Below are 15,621 nucleotides of genomic sequence, written 5' to 3' on the forward strand. Positions count from 1 at the left end.
AGGAACATTGCCAAACTCTTTTTATGAGGCTACAATTACCCTGATACCCAAACCACAGAATGACATTACTAAGAAAGAGAATTACATACCAATTTCACTCATGAACATTGATGCAAAGAATACTAAATAAAATACTGGCAAATTGAATTCAAGAACACAACAGAACCATCTCACACCATAATCAAGGTGGCTTCATCCCAGAGATGCAGGGATGGTTCAACATACAAAAATCTGTCAACGTAATCCACCATATAAACAAGCTGAAAAAAATAAAAATCACATGATCATCTCAGATGCTAAAAAAGCTTTCAACAAAAATACAACATCCCTTCATGATAAAGCTCTCAAAGAGAGCAGGGATACAAGGAACATACCTTAACATAATAAATAATATACAGTAAGCCAACAGCCAATATCCAACTAAATGGAGAGAAATTCAAAGTGATCCCACTGAAATTAGGAACAAGACAAGGTTGTCTACTCTATCCTTATCTATTTAATATAGTTCTTGAGGTTCTAGCTAGAAAGACACCAAGAGGAAATCAAGGGGATACAAATCGGAAAAGAAGAGGTCAAACTCTTTCTGCTGATCACTATTTGCTGATGATATGATAGTATCACAAGTGACCCCAAAGATTCTACCAATGAACTTCTACAACTTGTAATCACTTTCAGTAATGTAGCAGGATACAAGATTAACTAAAAAAAATCAGTAGCACTCCTTTACACAGATTATAAATGGGCTGAGAAAGAAATCACTGAAGAAGAACGCTTAAAAGATATCCCACACTAGTTCAGAATTGAAAATAATAGAGGGTTATTTATTTAGGGGTAGACTCACAGATCACAATGCTCTGTTCAAACAGCGAACAGTAACCAAATGCCACAGCCAGAAGGGAGAGAGAGCGGACGCATGCTTTACATCAGTATATATAGTATATGAAGCCCTGCCCAAGTGGGCAGGTAACTTAAAGGCTACTGGCTGCAGAAATTCCTACATCACCTCCCTCTTTTGTTTAAATAAGAGAGTTCTAAGCCTAATACAAAATTAAATACAATAAAAACAAATATATCAAGCAAGAAATAGGTGATAAATGTTTCAATAATTATTTTATCCTAATGAGTTTAAGTCTTATATAATAAATAACTTGGCCAACTCGATTGAAGATCCAAGAAGAGAAAATAATATTACTTGAGTAAGCAGTAAGTGTAATCAAGCAACTTCCAAAACGTGCAACAAATGACAGAGACAACTGGCTACTTGGGCAATCACCCAAAGTCTCATTTACAATGTTGAAGCAATCAACTTTGGCTAAGGCCTAGAATAACTGACAGATCATTTTCAGAGGCAAGAAAAAATTTTCAAAACTGTCTTACCCTATCTTGGCAAGATTTGACAGTCTTTTTTCTTGTATCCTGCTTGTCCTATCTGGACATCGTGCATTTTGTCAGTGGTCGATGCATGCATGGGCAGTTCCTTGCCCAAAGGCCAGTTTTGCCAAGAAGAAAACATGCTCCAAGTGGAGTGTCTTCAGTGCTCAATGTTCTCTCGGGAACAGATCAGTGCTGCCAGGAACAATTGTTTCTCACATCAAGAAAACCCCTAAGTTATTTAAATGCCATATTCTACAGCTCTTTGAAGTGACTGAAGATTACCTATCTATTCAGAATATAATCTTTATGTATCTAAACAACCTGATTAGTCTAACTATAAGTATGACAAACATGGATCACTATTGACCTATAATTCTTAATACTTATATAACTTAAAGACTAAGACTTCATATTAAAATATTAAACAATCTTTACACAACTGTACAGCAAATAAGGACAATGATCACAAAATGTAAACAATCTTTAAACAACTGCACCATAAATGAGGACAATGATTTCAAAATGTAAGCAATGTATAAGTATCTTGATCAGAGGTAGAAATGTATATTGCAATATAATAAATATATCCTAAAATTGTATCAATATACAAAATGTCTTAAGCAGAGATAGAAGCATGCATGCATACAATATGACAAAATAACTTTGCCTAGGTATACAAATATTGTAGATGAAAATAGAAACATATTCACTGTAATTCAAGTTTGTATCAGTATACAAGAATCTATACCAATGTAAATAGCTCACAAACATTCACTCTATTACTCACTATTAATATTAGTCTGAGTAAGCTCACACTAATCTATTATCCCTTCCAATTTCTCCCCCCCACTTTTTTTCAAAGATATCCCTGAGCCTACATAATTTCCCCCAATCTCCAATCCTATAACAGTTATAATCAACTCCTAAATGATGTCCCTAACTCTGAGGACGAACATTGTGGAATTACTTCCAGCTGTCATGAGGGTGATGTACTTTCTATGGGATCCTGTGAAAGTAAAATGATGGTTAAGTTCCAAGATTACTATTTGATATAATTGCAAATAGTCTCTGAGTATTTGGTAGGGTTTTTCTGAGGTTCCAATTTGGAGTTCTGGCCAGAACGTTGTGAAAAAAGTACACCATTTCAGCCAACCAAGTTGGAACCATCTTGAGCATCTGGTACCCAAAACAGGTCTTATAGTAGTGCTATCAGCATCATGACGTCATAACAATCAGGTGGAATTGTTGTTGTGAGGCCCCATCTTCTTCCTGGAAACTTCAAAGATTACTGCAGAAAAATTCATTGGTTATTGTGGAAAACTTAAATATTATTTATGTAAGCATATACAGACATATATACTCAATGAAAGGTACAATAGAGACAAAAATAGGTATGAAGAAAGGTAAATTTTTTCTAAATTTTCTTTTCTTCCTGTCCCATATCATGGCTCCTGACATGAGACAGAAACTCTGAATTTTTAATTTAACAACATGCTTGGATTTAGAGAAGGACAGAGTCATTGTCCAACTCCAAAGTCAGCTTTGATATTTAAGTGAGTCATGACTATTATTCTAATTAATATTCACAGATTACCCTCAGATGACCTGTCCTCACAAGTCATAATTCTCTTTGCTTGGTGATCTTATCTGGAAAATTAACTTTTCCTCTTTAGACATCTAGATGTCCAGAGTCTCTTGACCTTTTTGAAGATGAGTATTTTCCTGCAAAGTCAAGAACAGAATCCTGCACAACCCTTATGAGGTTTCCTTACTACCTGATTGGTTGTCACCTCTGTGGATGAGATTTCTGCTTTTCAGATTGAATCTTTATTAAATTTTTATGGTATCCATAACTTTTCTTCTCCTGTGGAAACAAGAGCAAAACCCCTTCCCCAATGTAGCACATTTCCTGGCTTCCATTGTTAAGTCAACACATCCTTGAAATACACTGGCTGATTTAATTCACAAGATTTTTCTATTATCCAATGTTCCTCTGCTGCTGTTGTCCCTTTCTCATTAATATTAAAAAATTCAAGGTTAATAAAGCATTGTGTAATCTATTTCTGGGGGTATTTTCTATCCCTTTCTGTTTGTTTAGCATATCCTTTATAGTTCAATTTGATCTTTTTATAACTGCCTGACCTGTAGGATTGTGTGGTATAGTTGTAATATGCTTAATATTAAAACAAACAAAAAATTGTTATCCCAACAACTGGTATAGACTGGAAATGTCTCCTAACAATCTTTAAAAGTCATTCAGAGTCCACAATAGGTCTCTCCTATTTGTGCCTTTTTTGTTCTAATTTTCTCTAAACCTATTTTATAACCTAGGTAATTGACAGAATCTCCTCTCTGTTTTTTTTTTTCAGGAGCAATTTGTAATCCCCATTTAGGCAAAACTTTTTTTACTTCTTCAAACATTCTTTCTAAAGTATCTGCATTTGAATCAGATAACAAAATGTCATCCATGTAATGGTAGATTATAGACTTAGGAAATTGCTTATGTATTATTTCCAATGGCTGACTTACAAAATATGGGCACAGAGTGAGGTTATTGAGCATTCCCTGTGGGAGAATGGTCTAATGATATCTCCAATAGGCTGAGAATTATTCTAAGTAGGCACAGTGAAGGCAAATTTTTCTCTATCCTTTTCTTGTAAAGGCATAGTGAAGAAACAATCTTTTAAATCGATAACTATAAGAGGCTATCTTTCTGGTAATAGAGAAGATAAAGGAATTCCAGATTGTAGAGGGCCCATAGGGTGAATTACCTTGTTGATAGCTCTTAGATCTGTCACCATTCTCCATTTTCCAGATTTTTTTAAACAACAAATACAGGAGAATTCCAAGAGCCGGTTGATTCTTCAATGTGGCGAGTATCCAGTTGCTCCTGTACCAGCTGTTCGAAAGCCTGCAGCTTTTCTTCAGTTGGAGGCCACTGTTTAACTCATATTGGTTAAAGGTAGGGCTGTTGGTACCTCTTATGGTTTGCTAGTTGCTTTGTGTTCTTGTACAGCCTGAATGGCTGCTGATTTTTGTGTACAGTACCTAATTATATCCTTCCCAGAATAATGAGTTCCTGGGACTGCAGGAATGTTAATCTGGGTATTCCATTGCTGTAGCAGGTCATGACCCCATGAATTCACTGCATTATTAGCCACATATGACCTCAGCTTCCCTCTCTGACCTTCTGACCCCATGCATTCAATCCATCTTGTGCTCTGTTTAACTTGAGATAGGTTAACAAATAGGATAACAAATTCCTAGTAATTGAGCATCTGCCTCTTGAAGAGGCTAATTTGGAAGCTAAGATTCTGGAGTAATGATACTCATGTCTGCACCTGTGTCTATCAAATCCACAATTACAATATCATTTATTTGCACTCTTAGCTTTGGACTTTGATCATTTATAGAAATCTGTCAGAATATACATTTCCTATTTTCTATTGGAACTTTTTACTTATCCTCCATGTTTATTCCATCATCCAGAACTGTATGGTCTTTTCCAGAAGGCTCTGGATTTTTAAATTAATCCAAAATTTTAAATCCTCCACAGTGACTGGGAATGACTGGGCCACATTTGGCTTGGAGGCCTGTGAGAGGCCCCTCAAGGAGTTTCCCAATGGCATCTTATTGTCTTGTCTGTCTTTTGTTTATCTACATTCATTGCTCCAATGTGGGACTTTGCCACACCTTTTACATATACCTGAAGGTTGAGTCCTTCTATTCATGACATTCTCAGAGGAGATATTATTCCTAGAAATTCATTGTCTACAATCCCTTTTAAGATGTCCTATTCTATCACAATTAAAACAATTTAGCATTTTGATGTCTCCTAATACCTTTGGAAATTGCTTCTCCTACCCAAGATTCAGTATTATAGTCAAGTGTCTCAGTGTTCACTGTATGAAGGATCCATTCATCCATTGGTGTTGATCTAACCTTTAAAGGCCCTACTATCTTCTTGCATTCTAAGTTGATATTTTCAAAAGCCAGATATTCAATAAGTACTCATATAGCATTTGGGTCTGTTATTCCTATTTGTATGGCCTTAGTTAATCTTTGTAAAAAGTCACTAAAGGGTTCTCTCTGGCCCCTTTTAACCCTGGTACATGATTCAACTAATTTTCTCAGTTCTTGAATCCTGTCCCAAGCATTTAAGGCTGCTTTGTCACATAGAAACAAGATTTGTTCATCATAAAGAGTTTGAACCTGTGGGTCAGCATAAGTGCCCTCATCAAGAACTTGATCTTGGGAAGTCTCTAGTCCTTTTTCTTTTCCCTGTTGTTCTAAAATTTTAGCTTCTTCTCTGAAATAGCATTTAAACATCAAGTGAGGCCCGTAATCCAGGACTGCTGAAACTAACTAAAGCCAGTTGTATGGAGTAGCTTTATTGCTAGAAGCCCATACCTTTATCATCTCCCTAACAAATGCAGAATGCAAGCCATAAGTTATGACAGCTTGCTTAATTTCTTTTATGTAATTCATTTCTATGATATCCATCTTCCTTCTTCGGATCCTTTTGGGCCTTTAGAACTTGCTGCTTTGTCAGAGTAAATTACAGGTTAGGACGCTAAAACCCTGGGTAAGTCATCTCTGACAGCTACTGGCAATGTTGAATCCTGTCCTTGTGCCTTTTTTTCCTGCTCATCAGCTCCACTAATTTCCTCAATCATTTAAAATCTTTTTCCTATTGTCTTTTTTTAAGCTTGAATCTCCTGGCCTGTATATATTTCTAGTGATTTCACTGAGGCACCTAGCCTCTGATCCTCATTCTGCCTATGTGGTTCCAAGGTCTGAAGTTTCTCCTTTAAAGATAACACCTCATCCTTGGACATTATTTGGATAGTGTAAAGATTGCCATCCTGGAGAGATTATCTGCTAGCCTATCATAACTTTTTAACAAATTTTGATTGTTAAATTTAACAGTATGAATTCTTTCAGATAATTTCTCAGTACCCTTAGACATGGATTCAATTTTGTCTGTCAAATTAATGTTATGCTTTTCAATGGTATTATTTTTTCCAGGTAACTTTTGATTTTTGATGGTATTAATCCTGTCAAATAGCTGTTCATTATTAGTCTGTAAAGACTGCATAATTTCTAAAAGTGCTACATTCTTTCTTAAGGATGCAATGTGAAGAAAATAACTGAGTTCCAATATCCAATAAATGGATGTATCACCATAACCATATAAGCCTTGCAGAATACAATCCATAGTATTAGCAAAAAAGTTACTAAAAGTTTCAATGTTAACGTAGTCTGTCATATTGATTTATTAATTACCTGTTATGAGATACAGTAAATTATTTTTAGGTGTAATAATCTCTATTGTCCAGCAGGTGTCATGGTTGCAGAGGCACGACTGGCAGGGATGCAACCAGTGGTGACACGAACGGTCCTGAGCTGCTTTAGTTTCCTGCCTTGGTACTGGTTAAATACTGAGAAATATGCTTTGTTTGACAAATTAAAAGCAGTTAAAACAATTCCATACACGGAGCAAGAAGGCCAGAACTCACGGACAGGGAGCACAAACCGGAAACAGCACAAGTTGCCAAGTGGTAGGGTACCACAATAAGAAATGTGTCAGTGGGGGAGGGGAGGCTTGTATGCACTTGGAAAATTTCCAAGTTGCCGCACACAGTTAGCACCGCTGTGGTGGGGTTCTACAAAAAAAAAACACTTAGGTAAAAACAAGCCAAGTGGGCAAGGTTGGGAGACTTTCTAGGCTGTGGTCCAGTTAGGCTCTCAGGCCATCTACCTAGTAGGTGTGGAGTCCAAACTCATGGGGAGCACCAGATGAACAAGGATGCTTAAAAGAAATCCTACACTAGCTCAGAAATGATAATAATAGAGGGTTATTTATTTAGGGGTAGACTCACAAATCAGTATCTTCTGCAGGAATGGAGAACAGCAACCAAATCCTGCAATAGGAAAAGAGGCTGGATGTGTGCTTTACATCGGTATAAATAGTATAAGAGGCCATGCCCAAGTGGGCAGGTAACTTAAAGGCTACTGGGGGTAGGAATTTGTACAGCACATCACCCTTCACAATAGCTACAAATTGCATAAAATATCTTGGAGTAACTCTATCCAAACAAATGGAAGATTTGTATGATAAGAAATTTAAATCTTTGAAGAAGGAAATTGAAGAAGGCACTAGAAAGTGGAAAGATCTCCCATGCTCTTGAGTAGGTAGAATTAGCATAGTAAAATGGCAATCTTACCAAAATCAATCTACAGATTTAATGCAATGCCCATCAAAACCCAGCAAAATTCTTCACAGACCTCAAAAGGACAGTGCTCAAATTCATATGGAAAAACAAAAAACCCAGGATAGCCAAAACAATAAAAGAACTTCAGGAGGCATCACAATCCCTGACTTCAAACTCTTCTATAGAGTTACAGTACTGAAAATAAGCCTGGTACTAGATTAAAAAGAGACAGGAGGACCAATGGAATCAAATTGAACACCAGGATATTAATCCACACACCTATGAATACCTGATTTTTGAAAAAGAAGCAAACAAATACAAAATAGAAAAAGAAAGCATATTTAACAAGTGGTGCTGGCATAACTGGATACCAACAAGTAGAAGAATAAAAATAGATCCATATCTATCACCATGCACAATATTCAAGTCCAAATGGATCAAAGTCCTCAACATACAGACAGCCACAGTGAACCTCAGAGAAGAGAAAGTGGGAAGTATACTTAAACACATTGTCACAGGAGACCTCTTCCTAAATATAACTCTAGTAGCACAGACACTTATAGGAACAGTAAATGAAACCTCCTGAAACTGGGAATCTTCTGTAAAGCAAAAGACACAGTCAATAAGATGAAATGGCAGCCTACAGAATGGGAAAAGATCTTCACTAACCCCACTTCAGACAGAAGACTGATCTCCAAAATATATAAAGAACTCAAGAAATTGGTCATCAAAAGAACAAATAATCCTATAAAATGGAGTACAGACCTAAAGAGAGAACTCTCAGCAGAGGAATCTAAAATGGCTGAAAGACACTTAAGAAAATGCTCAACATCCTTAGTCATCAGAGAAATACAAATCAAAACAACTCTGAGATTCCATCTCACACTTTTAAGATCAAAAACACGGATGATAACTTATCCTGGAGAGGATGTGAGATAAAGGGAACACTCCTCCATTGCTCATGGGAATGTAAATTGGTACAGCCCCTTTGCATATCAGTATGGTGATTTCTCAGAAAATGAGGAAACAACCTTTCTCAAGGCCCAGCAATACCACTTTTGGGTATATATCCAAAGGATGCTCAATCATACCACAAGGACATGTGCTCAACTATGTTCAAAGAAGCATTGTTTGTCATAGCCAGAACCTGCAAACAACCTAAATGCCCCTTGACCGAAGAATGGATAAGGAATGTGGTACATTTACACAGTGGAGTACTACACAGCAGAAAAAAAATAATGACAGCTTGAAATCTGCAGGCAAATGGATGAATCTACAAAACATCATATTGAGTGAGGTAACCCAGACCCAGAAAGACAATTATCATATATATTCACTCATAAGTGTCTTTTATACATGAAGCAAAAAAAAAACAGTCAACAAATCACAAACCTAGAGAATCTAGACAACAAAGAGAACCCTAAGAGAGACATATATGCATCTAATCTACATGGGAAGTAGAAAAGGACAAGATCTTCTGAGTAAATTGGGAGCATGGGGACCATAGAAGAGGGTTGAAGGGGAGGGGAGAGGAAAGGAAGGGAGCAGAGAAAAATGCGTAGCTCAATAAAATTAATTATAAAAGGGAAAAAGATATTGGAGAGATCTTAAACTAGCAACTTAACATTATATCTGAAAGCTCTATAACTAAATGAAGCAAACTAATCCAATAGGAGCAGTTGGTAGGAAATAATCAAACTGAGGACTGAAATCAATAAAATAGAAAAAAAGAGAACAATACAAAGAATCAATGGAAGAAATAGTTGGTTCTTTGACAAAATCAACAAGATAAACAAACCCTTATCAAAACTAACTAAAATATAGAGAGAAAATGTCCAAATTAACAAGATCAGAAATCAAAAGGGGACATAACAACAGATACCAAAAAATCCAAAGAATCATGATGTTATATTTCAAAAACCCATGCTCCACAGAATTAGAAAATCTAAAAGAAATGGATAATTTTACACACACACACACACACACACACACATATTTATATACCACTTAACAATGTTAAATCAAGATGAGATAAGCCATTTAAATATACCTTTAACCCCAATGGAAATAGACCATGGAAATAGAAAAAGTCATTAAAAGTCTCTCAACCAAAAAAAGCAAAGGACAAGACTGTTTTAGGGCAACATTTCACCAGACTTTCAAAAAGGGCTAATGTCAATACACTTCAAATTATGCTACAAAATAGAAACAAAAGTAACATGGCCAAATTCATTTTATGAGGCCAACAATCACCCTGATAACCAATCCGCATGAAAATTCAACAAAGAATAAGAATTAAAGATCAATTTCACTTATTAACATAGATGCAAACATAAACAAAAAACATACAAACCAAATCTAAGAACACACCAAGAAGATCATCTACCACCATCAAGTAGGCTTCATCCGAGAGATGTAGGAATGGTTCAACATACAAAAATCAGTCAATGTAATCCACCATATAGGAAATTGGGGAAAAATCCACATTATCATCTCATTACATGCTGAAGAAGTCCTTTACAAAATCTAACACCCCTTCATGGCAAAAATCTTTCAGAGGTCATTGATACAAGGAACATACCTAAACATAACAAAGACAATATACAGCAAGTTGATTGCCAACATCAAGTTAAATGGAGAGAAACTCAAAGCAATTCTACTAAAATCAAGAACAAGACAATGTTGTCTACTCTTTCTGTATCTGTTAATATAGCACTTGAAGTCCTAGTTGGAGCAATAAGACAACCAAGGGAGATCAATGGATACAAATTGAAAAGGAAGAAGTCAAAGTATTGCTATTTGCAAATGATATGATAGTGTACATAAGTGACCCCAAAAACTCTACCAGGGAACTCCTATACTGATAAACACCTTTAGTCATGTGACTAAATACAAGATTAACTATAATATTAATAGGCTTTTTATATTCAAAAGATAAAATTTTTGAGAAAAATTCAGGGAAACAACATCCTTCACACTATCCATAAACAATATGAAATATCTTGAGGTAACTCTAATGAGTAAGTAAGTGAAAGATCTGTATGACAAGAACTCCAAGTCTTTGAAAAATGAAATTGGAGAACATATCAGAAAATGCAAAGCCCTCCCATGATCATGGATCAGCAGGATTAACATAGTAGAAACAGCCATTTCACCAAAAGCAATCCCCAGATTCAACGGAATCCCCATCAAAATTCTAACACAATTTTTAATAGACTTGAAAAAAACAATACTCAACTTCATATGGAAAAACAAAAGACCAACTATAGTTAAAACAATCCTACACAATAAAAGAACTTCCAGAGGTATCACCATCCCTGATATCAAACTCTACTATAGTGCTTATAGTAATAAAAACAACACAGTATTGGTATAAATAAACAGGTGAATCCACAGACAGGCACATCAGTGGAATCAAATCAAAGGCCAGACATAAACCCATACACCTATGGGCACCTGTTTTTGCCAAAGAAGCCAGAAGTGTACAATGAAAAAAAGAAAGCATCTTCAACAAATGGCGATGACATAACTGGATGTCTTCATGTAGACGAATGCAAGTGGATCCATATCTATCACCCTGCACAAAACTCAAGCCTAAGTGGACCAAAGACCTCAATATAAAACTAGGCACAGTGAACCTGATAGAAGAGAAAGTGGGGGAATAGTCTTAAATGCGTTGGCACAGGAGACAACTTCCTAAATAGAGAGCTAGTAGCACAGACACCAAGATTGACAATTAATAAATGAGATCTCATGAAACTGAAAGTTTTCTGTAAGGCAAAGGACACTGTCAATAGGATAAAATTGTCAGCAGCCTACAGGATGGGAAAAGATCTTCACTATCCTCACATCCGACAAAGGGCAAATCTCCAAAATATATTAACAATTCAAGAAACTAGACATCAAAACCCCCTAATAATCCAATTAATAATGATTTAACAATATTAATAATCCAATAAATACAGATCTAAATAGATAATTCTCAGTAGTAGAATATCAAATGACTGAGGAACACTTAAAGAAATGTTCAACATCCTTAGCCTTCAGGAAAACACAAATCAAAACAACCCTGAGATTCCATCTTACACCTGTCAGAATGGCTAAGATTAAAAAACACAAGTGGATCTGGTGTTCGGTCTGGCGGGCTGGCGGGCTGGTGGGGATGTGGGGACTCCTGTGGAGATGGCTTGCGCAGGTGGGCAGTCCCCAGCCAACCAGAACAGGTTTATTTGTATCTACCCCTCTTATTTAAATAATAAGAAAACCATAGTGGAGGGGAGGCAGATTCCCATAAGTAAGGCTGTAGGAAACCCTACCTACTGAGATTCAGGATGTATGCTCAGCAGTTGGACTAAACGCATTTCTGGAGGAAAACAAAATGTACTCCAGAGAATGGAACTGTGATGTTCAGTACAGAGGCAGAGTCCAGGTTCAGCTCAAACAGGAAGATGGCAGCCTCTGTCTTTCACAATTCCTGACATGTAAGTCAGTGATGTTGTGTGTAGCAGAAATGATACCCAAGCTAAAAACAAAGGACACAAAAAAACAGGAGGTGCTGACCCAAGTCTTCAGCAAGGAGAGGGCAGTAAAAAGGGAAAAGGGAAGAAGAAGAAGTGAAGTGGTGTGAACGTGAAACACACAGTCCTACTGAGACAGGGGCATGTTTGTCTCTGCAGGAATAGCTTTGGTTTGTGTCGTTTAACTGAACTGTGAACAAGTATGTCTCCTATCTTCATCAACATAATTAACAATGAGATAAGTTTACATCAAAAGTTTGCATCTAACTTTTATACTGGAAAAAGGAAAGATTGTGTGTGTAGAAGAAAGAAGAGTATTTTTAACAGATAATTTGTGACTGTCCCACAAGTTACTCGAAATCCTGTATCTGTTTGTCCTCTCTGTAAACATATTTCAGGTAGATAAGTTTAATAAAATTTGAAATACACACACACACACACACACACACACCCACAGTGACAGTTCATGCTGGAGAGGATGTGGAGCAAGGGGAGCAATCCTCCACTGTTTATGGGAGTATAAACTTGTACAGCCACTTTGGAAATCTATATGTGTACGCGGAGGCCACTCATTTGTTTTCAGCTGCCCAGACCCAAAATAATCACACAGAAACTGTATTAATTACAACACTGCTTAGCCAATCACTTACGTGTTTTGATAGCTAGCTCTTATATCTTAAATTAACCCATTTCTATTATTTTATGTTTTACCTCAAGGCTCATGGTTTACCAGTACTGGCGCATGGGTGTCTTTCTCCTCTGGCGGCTACATGGTGCCTCTCTGACTCTGTCTTCTTTCCTCCTCTGTCTGCTTGGAATTCCCACCTTGCTTTCTTCTGCTAAGCCACTCGCCAAAATATCTTTATCCATTAACCGATAAAAGCAACACATATGTAGAAGAATTTCCCACATCATATATGGCCATTTCTCAGAAAATTGGAACTCAATTATCTCAAGACCCAGCTATACTGTAACTCTTGGGTATATACCCAAAGAACACTCAATCATACCACAGGACACTTGCTCAACTATGTTCATAGTTGCTTTATTTGTAGTACTCAGAACCTCTCATTCTTGGCCTTCTTTCCATAAGTAATTCTGTGCTGAGTACACAGGGGCTGTTTGAGCAGGGAACAGACTATTTAAGAAGGGAGAGAGAAGTGACTAAGTCATTTGCTGCATGGTTCTTATTGAAGTGGACAAGTAAAATTCAACTCCTGGGACTGGTTTTGAGGATGAAACACAATACTGCACAAATAGATATACTCATAAAGTAAAATGGGACACTTGGCCAAGATCCCAGCAAGAATCTGTCTCCCTACTTTGCCCCAGGCTCAGTCCATAGAAATATGTTGTTTCTTGTAATATGCACTCTGATATTTCTGCCTTCCTTATATCCCTGGCCTTTTTTTTTTTTGCAAGATCAAGGGTCCTATGGCAGCCACATTTCTGCACTTCTAACATGCTAGCTGTTGTTGCCCTTAATATTCTTAATATATGATTAAGGTCTTCATTCTTCAATATAAACTATGCTGTTTCTTGTAAAGTATTTCATATGCTGCTTGTTTGTGAAATGAAACCTCAGACAAGCTCAAAATGGAAAGATGTATAGGGTAGGATATTGAAAAGATGGTTGCTTTCCCATTCTCATGCAATGTTGTTTACAACAGACATGGAACAACCTCAGTGTTTTTTAACAAGTGAACATTAAAGAAATCTAGGTATGTACATACAATGAAATGTATTTTTAGCATTAAAATAGAAGAAAACGCTGCTGTTTGTGATGGCAGGAATGAACCTTCAGGACACCGTGCTTTAGAGAAATTCCAGATTTAGAGAAATTAAAAACAGACTGAGAAAATTTACTTTAGTTCACGTAAAACTTTATATTTGTAAAAACATCTATTCTTTCTAAATGTATCTATTGATTCAATACAACATCATCAAAATTTTTAGACTCCCCCTAAAAAACTGACAAGCTGAGCAGAAATATATATGGTGAGCTAGATATGTTGATGAATGCTTGTAATCTCAGCACTCAGCAGAAGTGCTGCAAATTTGATTTTGTCCTGGGTTCTATATATAGTTCAAAGCCAGTCTGGGCTATATAGTGTACCCTGGTCTCAGAAATCAAACAAATAAATAAAATATGTATAGAACTGCAAAAGTCTCATAAAAGTCAAAGTTATTTTGAAAAAAAATTATGAAGGACTTGCACTTTTCAGTAAAAGTTAATTCATGATGCAGCAATCAAGACAGCATAATGGCATGGTAATAAGGGCAGGCATATGCAGATTGATGAAACAGAATTGAAAGTCGAGAAGGAATCTTTACATTTAGGGATCTGGTGAGTTGGAAGATCTCTGGGAAGATCAAAGGAAAAAGAAATGGGTATAGGTTTTTGCAGCATAATAATTTGGACAGAATTTACTGAGAGGGTAAGTCCCTGACCACATGAGACCTTCTTCTTCCAAATTATACCACAGGGAAACAATTCAGAAGGTGAAGTGGAAAAGAACATTTTCTTGGAGAGGTGAATCAGGGTTGGCTTCTGGATAGGTGATGCTCTTCAGTGAGATGAGGAATTCCTTGGTCACAGACTTCTAAAAGACAGAGGTTTTGGATTCTCTTCTGGTTAGAGCTTTGTTTAATCTATGGCTAACAGATGTTAGATGCTTTTTTGAGTAACTGATGGGCTATAAAAACACAAATATAATTATTTTTGCTATAGTAAAAGTTGTTTAAGAATTTGAGTTTTATGCTGACATGCTTTGAGCTAATAGTCTGAACTTGCTTTGAAGAAGTAAACAACATAGGGGTTGTTGTACTATAGGGGTTATGCTTGACTCATTAATATAACACAATCAACTAATTTTATGATAAAAAGTGTCAAGATAATTCATTGAGGTATGAAGAAAACTTTTTAGACTGTCTGGAACAAATGTATATCCACCTGCAGGAAACTAAGCCAGAGCTAATAACACAACATACATAAATTAGCTTAAAGAGAGATCCATAAGGAGATCTATAGAACTACACTGAAGATATTTAAATATTTGAGAACAACACAGGAGGAAGTCTCTGATACCTTCCATTACATGGAGATTTCTTACTTATGACATCAAACATTTTCTACTAAAAACACAAAATTGGGCTGGGGAGATGATGCAGTCAGCAAAGAACTTGCTCTTCAAACAAGGGGACCTAAGTTCGTATCTTCATCCATCCACATGAAAGTCAGCTGCTTCAGTGCACTTATCATCTCAGTACTGGTGGGGAACAAGAGACAAAAAGATCCCTGGAGTTTGTTGGCCAGCTCAATCCAGTGAGCTCTAGGATCAGTGAGAGACTCTGCCTCAAATACTAAGTGGCAAGTGATTGAGGGAGGCATCTGACATCTATTTCTGGTATATGTGAGCATATACACACATACACACAAATATTGAATCATCAGAATTCAAGAGTATTTCAAAACCACTATTCTATTAGGTATTAAACGATATGCAACCTACTGA

At 36.5% G+C, this 15,621-nt stretch overlaps 1 pseudogene; it reads left to right on the forward strand.

Moving 5' to 3' along the window:
- Positions 1 to 11,771: 11,771 nt before the first annotated feature.
- Positions 11,772 to 12,206, forward strand: LOC125389495 (signal recognition particle 19 kDa protein pseudogene; annotated as a pseudogene).
- The last annotated feature ends 3,415 nt before the right edge of the window (positions 12,207 to 15,621 follow it).

The sequence above is a fragment of the Myodes glareolus genome, chromosome X (assembly GCF_982192425.1).
Source record: "Myodes glareolus chromosome X, mMyoGla1.1, whole genome shotgun sequence".
Lineage (NCBI taxonomy): Eukaryota > Metazoa > Chordata > Mammalia > Rodentia > Cricetidae > Myodes > Myodes glareolus.